The following is a 5,946-nucleotide window of genomic DNA, read 5'->3' as shown; positions in this document are numbered from 1 at the left end:
TTTGCAAACCAATAATCATAGTCTGCAAATTATGTGTTGTTGTTGAGTGTCGGTGCTGTCTCGAGCTCGGCAGAGTAACCGTGTAAAATTCTTCCATATCAGTAGGTGGCAGCAGGTAGCTAATTACTTTGTAGATGTTGGATACAGCAGGAGGCAGTGTGAAGGTAAAAAGGTATTTAATGCTTAAACCAAAAATAAACAAAAGGTGAGTGCCTGTAAGGAAAGGCATTGAAGCTTAGGGATAGCTGTGCAGAACAAAACTAAAACTGAACTGGCCACAAAGTAAACAAAAACAGAATGCTGGACGACAGCAAAGACTTAATGTGGAGCAAAGACGGTGTCCACAATGTAAATCCGAACATGACATGACAATCAACAATGTCCTCACAAAGGAGGATAGAAACAACTGAAATATTCTTGATCGCTAAAACAAAGTAGATGCGGGAAATATCGCTCAAAGGAAGACATGAAACTACTACATGAAAATACAAAAAAAGAGAAAAAGACACCTAAATAGGAGCGCAAGACAAGAAGTAAAACACTACACAAAGGAGTGTACCTCGCCCCATCCTTTCTTGTGAAAAATTTTGCATTTTTTGGGAAGCTGTTTTTATACCCAATCATGGCACCCACCTGTTCCCAATTAGCCTGCACACCTGTGGGATGTTCCAAATAAGTGTTTGATGAGCATTCCTCAACTTTATCAGTATCTATTGCCACTTTTCCCAACTTCTTTGTCACGTGCTGCTGGCATCAAATTCTAAAGTTAATGATTATTTGCAAAAAAAATGTTTATCAGTTTGAACATCAAATATGTTGTCTTTTTAGCATATTCAATTGAATATGTGTTGAAAATGATTTGCAAATCATTGTATTCCGTTTATATTTACATCTAACACAATTTCCCAACTCATATGGAAACGGGGTTTGTAATAGTGAGAGTCCAGTCAATAGAGGATGGCCCATTAAAATAATTATTTCAATATTTTTGTATTTGTTTTTATCCCATTTTAAATACACTGATGTATGTATAAATATATAACAGCATTTGCGTGTTCTCCCCGTGATTGCGTGGGTTCCCTCCGGGTACTCCGGCTTCCTCCCACCTCCAAAGACATGCACCAGGGGATAGGTTGATTGGCAACACTAAATTGGCCCTAGTGTGTGAACGTGAGTGTGAATGTTGTCTGTCTATCTGTGTTGGCCCTGCGATGAGGTGGCAACTTGTCCAGGGTGTACACTGCCTACCGCACGAATGCAGCTGAGATAGGCTCCAGCGACCCCAAAAAGGCACAAGCGGTAGAAAATTGATGGTTGGAAATTTGATTTTTCAGTTTTAAAGCATTTTTTTCCAGAACAAAATGTAGCTTCACATATGCATGGTTGTAATGTTTCATAAGAAAGTGATGTCGCCAACTAGTGGCCTGGCATGCGTATCACACGCCTTCAACCGGCAAAGTATTGTGTTAAGATTATTTTCCGTGTGTGAAACGTTGCTTGTTGTCGTGTAAACCAACGTACGATCAGCCTCATGCGGACATTCGCACAGTAGAATGTATTTGTTTCCCTCCTGAAGGTCTCTCCTGCTTTGATGTCTGGGAGAGCATCGTCTCCTCACTTGTCAAACCTTTTGGAATATAAATACCACAGGAAGTGATGCAATGGACTATTTGTGTCTCAAAGGACATGTTTGGCGTGGACGCGCAAAAACACACACACACTGCATTTGCATAGTTTCTGAGTGATTAAACAAGACGATGGCCCGAACGCCTCCGAGGTCACAGAGTTGGACCCAATTTCACATTTGGCTACGATCCTATTTTTTGACCGGTTTGTATAAGTGTGTGTGTGTCTTTGATAGATGTGATGTCCCCCTGATTGATGCGTGTAGAGGCGATGAAGAAGGCGCGATGAGGACCTTTGTTCTGCCTCTTTACACCTTCAAACACGCAGATTGCTTATGACAGGAGACGATGGCTCACTTGCACGGACACAGGAAGTAAACCTGCCTACTGACAGTCTTAGGCCCCATTTACACTAAACCGGGGAAGGTAATCCAGGGTAAATCCCACCTAAATGTATCCGTGTCCACACACAACAATGCCACCGTTTAAGTCCCCCTGCCCCTCCTCCGTCCGCCGGCGCAACGCGACCTAGTACGCATGCTCAGAAAATAAGCACGTCATAGTCACGTCAAGTGTGGCTTTGTGGGCAAGTTCTTACATTTAAATTGAACTCATTTGAACTATATCCAGTGTTGTGGTATTTCAATGAACTGGAATCCAGTGTGCTGTGGGGCCCTATTGTAGTGAATTACACCTGAGCCATCATAAACTAATCAAATCTTTATTAGACATTTAAACAATGGGATAAAGAACACTTTACATCAATCAAACTAGGGATCTAGATATCTGGTTAGGACATTCCTCAGTCTTTTGCCTTCACCTTCATTGTCCATTTGTTTTTGGTGACTTTATATACTCTGGACCTAGACGTTGAGTCCGCGACATACATGGAGGACAAAAACTGATACAGGCTGCATTGCCAGTCCAAAAGCATTAGCCGTTTTCCATAGTTTTCCCTCGACGGCCAGGTTATTCAAAGCACACGCTACCTTTTTTTGATCACATCTACTAGAGTCCGCATTCTTGTTGACACTCATTCAACAAATGGACAACGTTTTTCGGTAAGTAGAATCACAGCTGACCTGGACATTGGAAGTGTTGTATCCCAAATAGCTGCAATTACTTTCTCTTAAGGTATTCATGTGTGATTTCCACAACTGTCTGTAACCACGGAAGGAGAACCACAAACATGTCTGGATGACTCGTCTCCATATTTCCAGTGGTTAGCTCTGAGTTACGAAACAGCTTTATTCTGAAGCTGGCTCCGGCGCGTTATTTCTGACGTCTCTTCCAGTGTGAGGCGCTGTCTTTCTGGTGTCACTTCCTCTCCCAACTCAGTTTGTAAACGATCAATGAGTCCATGCAAAGCTAAGAGCCGGAGATTCAAGAAATAGACGGCGTACTTACCCGTTTAAAAATATATCCAAGGAAGAGAACCTTAAACGTTGATTTAGTGTGGCTAAAATAGGGTTTAGGCTAAATAAAATTCCGTTAAAAAATTTGCCCCACTGTAATAGTAGGAGCTCTGTGCTCCTGATGTTCCCCACTTGTGTTTTTTTTTGCCTTTTTGTCCGGGTCGCTTTGGGACTGTGTGACAAGGGGTGGCACTTTCGTGACCTCTGCGGTGCTTTTTTGTGAACTTCTGGATCTGCCTTTTGGCCATGAAGACCAGCTGCTGGGTTTCTGCCACACCAGAGTCCGTGGAGAGACTGGAGGGGATACGGATGAAGAGACAGGGCTGCGGAGCTGGCGCTGAGCGCCGGGAAGGACAAGCTTCACAGTGTCTTGGCTGAATGAGCAAGTATCGGACACCTTGGTCTCCTTAGAGGCATCCTCGCACATCCATGTAGACTCCTGGGGCGGCATGGCGTCGTGGGTAGAGTGGCCGTGCCAGAAACCTGAGGGTTGCAGGTTCGCTGCTTGCCTTTTGGGCAGGACACTTCACCCTTCCCCCCAGTGCCGCTCACACTGGTGATTGAATGATTAATGGTGGTGGTCAGAGGAGGCATAGGCGCAAACTGGGAACCACACTTCGGTCAGTCTGCCACACCAGAGTCCATGGAGAGACTGGAGGAGATGCAGATGAAGAGACAGGGATGCGAAGCTGGCGCTGAGCGCCGGGAAGGACAAGCTCCACAGTGTCTTGGCTGAATGAGCAAGTATCGGACACCTTGGTCTCCTTAAAGGCATCCTCGCTCATCCATGTAGACTCGTGGGGCGGCATGGCGTCATGGGTAGAGTGACCGTGCCAGAAACCTGAGGGTTGCAGGTTCGCTCCTTGCCTGTTGGGCAGGACACTACACCCTTCCCCACAGTTCCGCTCACACTTGTGAATGAATGATGAATGGTGGTGGTCGGAGGAGCCATAGGCGCAAACTGGGAACCACACTTTGGTCAGTCTGCCACATCAGAGTCCGTGGAGAAACTGGAGGAGATGCAGATGAAGAGACAGGGCTGCGGAGCTGGCGCTGAGCTTTGGGAAGGACTAGCTTCACAGTGTCTTGGCTGAATGAGCAAGTATCAGACACCTTGGTTTCCTTAGAGGCATCCTTGCTCATCCATGTAGACTCGTGGGGCGGCATGGCGTCGTGGGTAGAGTGACCGTGCCAGAAACCTGAGGGTTGCAGGTTCGCTCCTTGCCTTTGGGCAGGACACTACACCCTTACCCACCGTGCCGCTCACACTGGTGAATGAATGATGAATGGTGGTGGGCGGAGGAGCCATAGGCGCAAACTGTGAACCACACTTCGGTCAGTCTACCCCAGGGCAGCTGTGGCAATGAAAGTAGCTTACCACCAACAAGTGTGGGTGAATGATAGGTTCTCACTTCTCTGTGAAACGCTTTGAGTGTTTAGGAAAGCACTATATAAATCTAATCCATCCATCCATCCATCCATCCATTCTCTACCGCTTATTCCCTTTGGGGTCGCGGGGGGCGCTGGTGCCTATCTCAGCTACAATCGGGCGGACAGCGGTGTACACCCTGGACAAGTCGCCACCTCATCGCAGGGCCATACATCTAATCCACTATTATAATTATTATTATACTGGACACTAGCTGAGAGTTGGTGATCGGCCGAGGGTGGAGTCGGCTCTCTTGGTTGCTGTGTTGGGTCTGCTCCTGTCTATGGCTATGCTTCCCACTACCCCAGCAAGATGATGGCGTTGAACACCGCAGAGGCCACCACAGTGTACATGTTTTTTGTGTTTGTTTTTTTGTTGTTGTTTTACTTTTGTGGCTGTGTGTAGAAGTGACTGGTTGCATCAGCTCTACTCTCTTAATGTCTTTAATGTCATTTGTGATCTTTGATGTTTCCCTCTTACACACATGTTCATGTGTGCTATAACTGAGTTTTTTTTTCCTTGGCCTCAGTCTGGACCCCCTCTCCAGGGGCCCATCTTTAGACTTAATTTATTTTTCACCCCTACCCCAGCGTTTACCTGTTTCTCATCCTTTTTTTGTAAGGGGTGCCGGGAGTTCGCAGATCCGTCAGCGTTACTGTTCTATCTCCCTGTAATGTTTTTTGCTCTTGAATGGGATTGTGCAGAAAATCTTAATTTCCCCTCAGAGATTATTGAAGTATTTCTGATTCTGATTCTGATTAAACTGCCTACGAGAGACCTGGCTCAGCCAGAAAAAGAGGAGTTTAGCATATTTAAAAACATGTGTAACTGCTCCTCCCTGGTGATTGTCTTTTCTCGGCACGTGTTGAATTCCCCGTCCTCGTTTTAGCGGGCTGACACAGAAAACGCAATAATCCAATAAAGTGGAAAATTGACACGCTAATACATCTAAAACGTGCTAAAACAGCGTGAAAGTGCGTTTATATGTGGATTTCTCTGCATTACATCACTCTTCTGAGCCCCGCTGGGAGATTCATTAGCATAATAATTAAACCAGAGCTGTGTGTTCCTGTTTTGCTGCATGGCGCGCACACTTCTCAAGTTTAGCCACCAGTCATTTTAAGGAAGTGTGTGTGTGTGTGTGTGTGCTTCTCATTAAAAGCAGTGATTGACTCAAAGACAGTGATCAGAGAATTTCAATCCAACCTCCTTTAAAATCAGTACTTAGCAGGACTAAGCAGCACAACCGCTATGAAAACATTAACCCCCGCTCCCTTCATCCATCCCCATGTTGACACTCCTTTTATCACAGGAGTGTATTGACATAACTCGAGTTGTAATGCAGAGAGAGGATAATGATGTTCCCACTAATGAATTGATTAGCATTTAAATTGCTATGACACAGTGGAGACTTTTGTCTATTAGAGGTCAAAGTTCATGGCGAACTCTCTTAGCTTGATTGAAAGCTGATGGTTTT

The sequence above is a fragment of the Nerophis ophidion genome, linkage group LG16 (genome assembly GCF_033978795.1).
Source record: "Nerophis ophidion isolate RoL-2023_Sa linkage group LG16, RoL_Noph_v1.0, whole genome shotgun sequence".
In the NCBI taxonomy this organism is placed as follows: domain Eukaryota; kingdom Metazoa; phylum Chordata; class Actinopteri; order Syngnathiformes; family Syngnathidae; genus Nerophis; species Nerophis ophidion.
The sequence above is the reverse complement of the archived record's forward strand: the minus strand, read 5'-3'. Positions refer to the sequence as shown.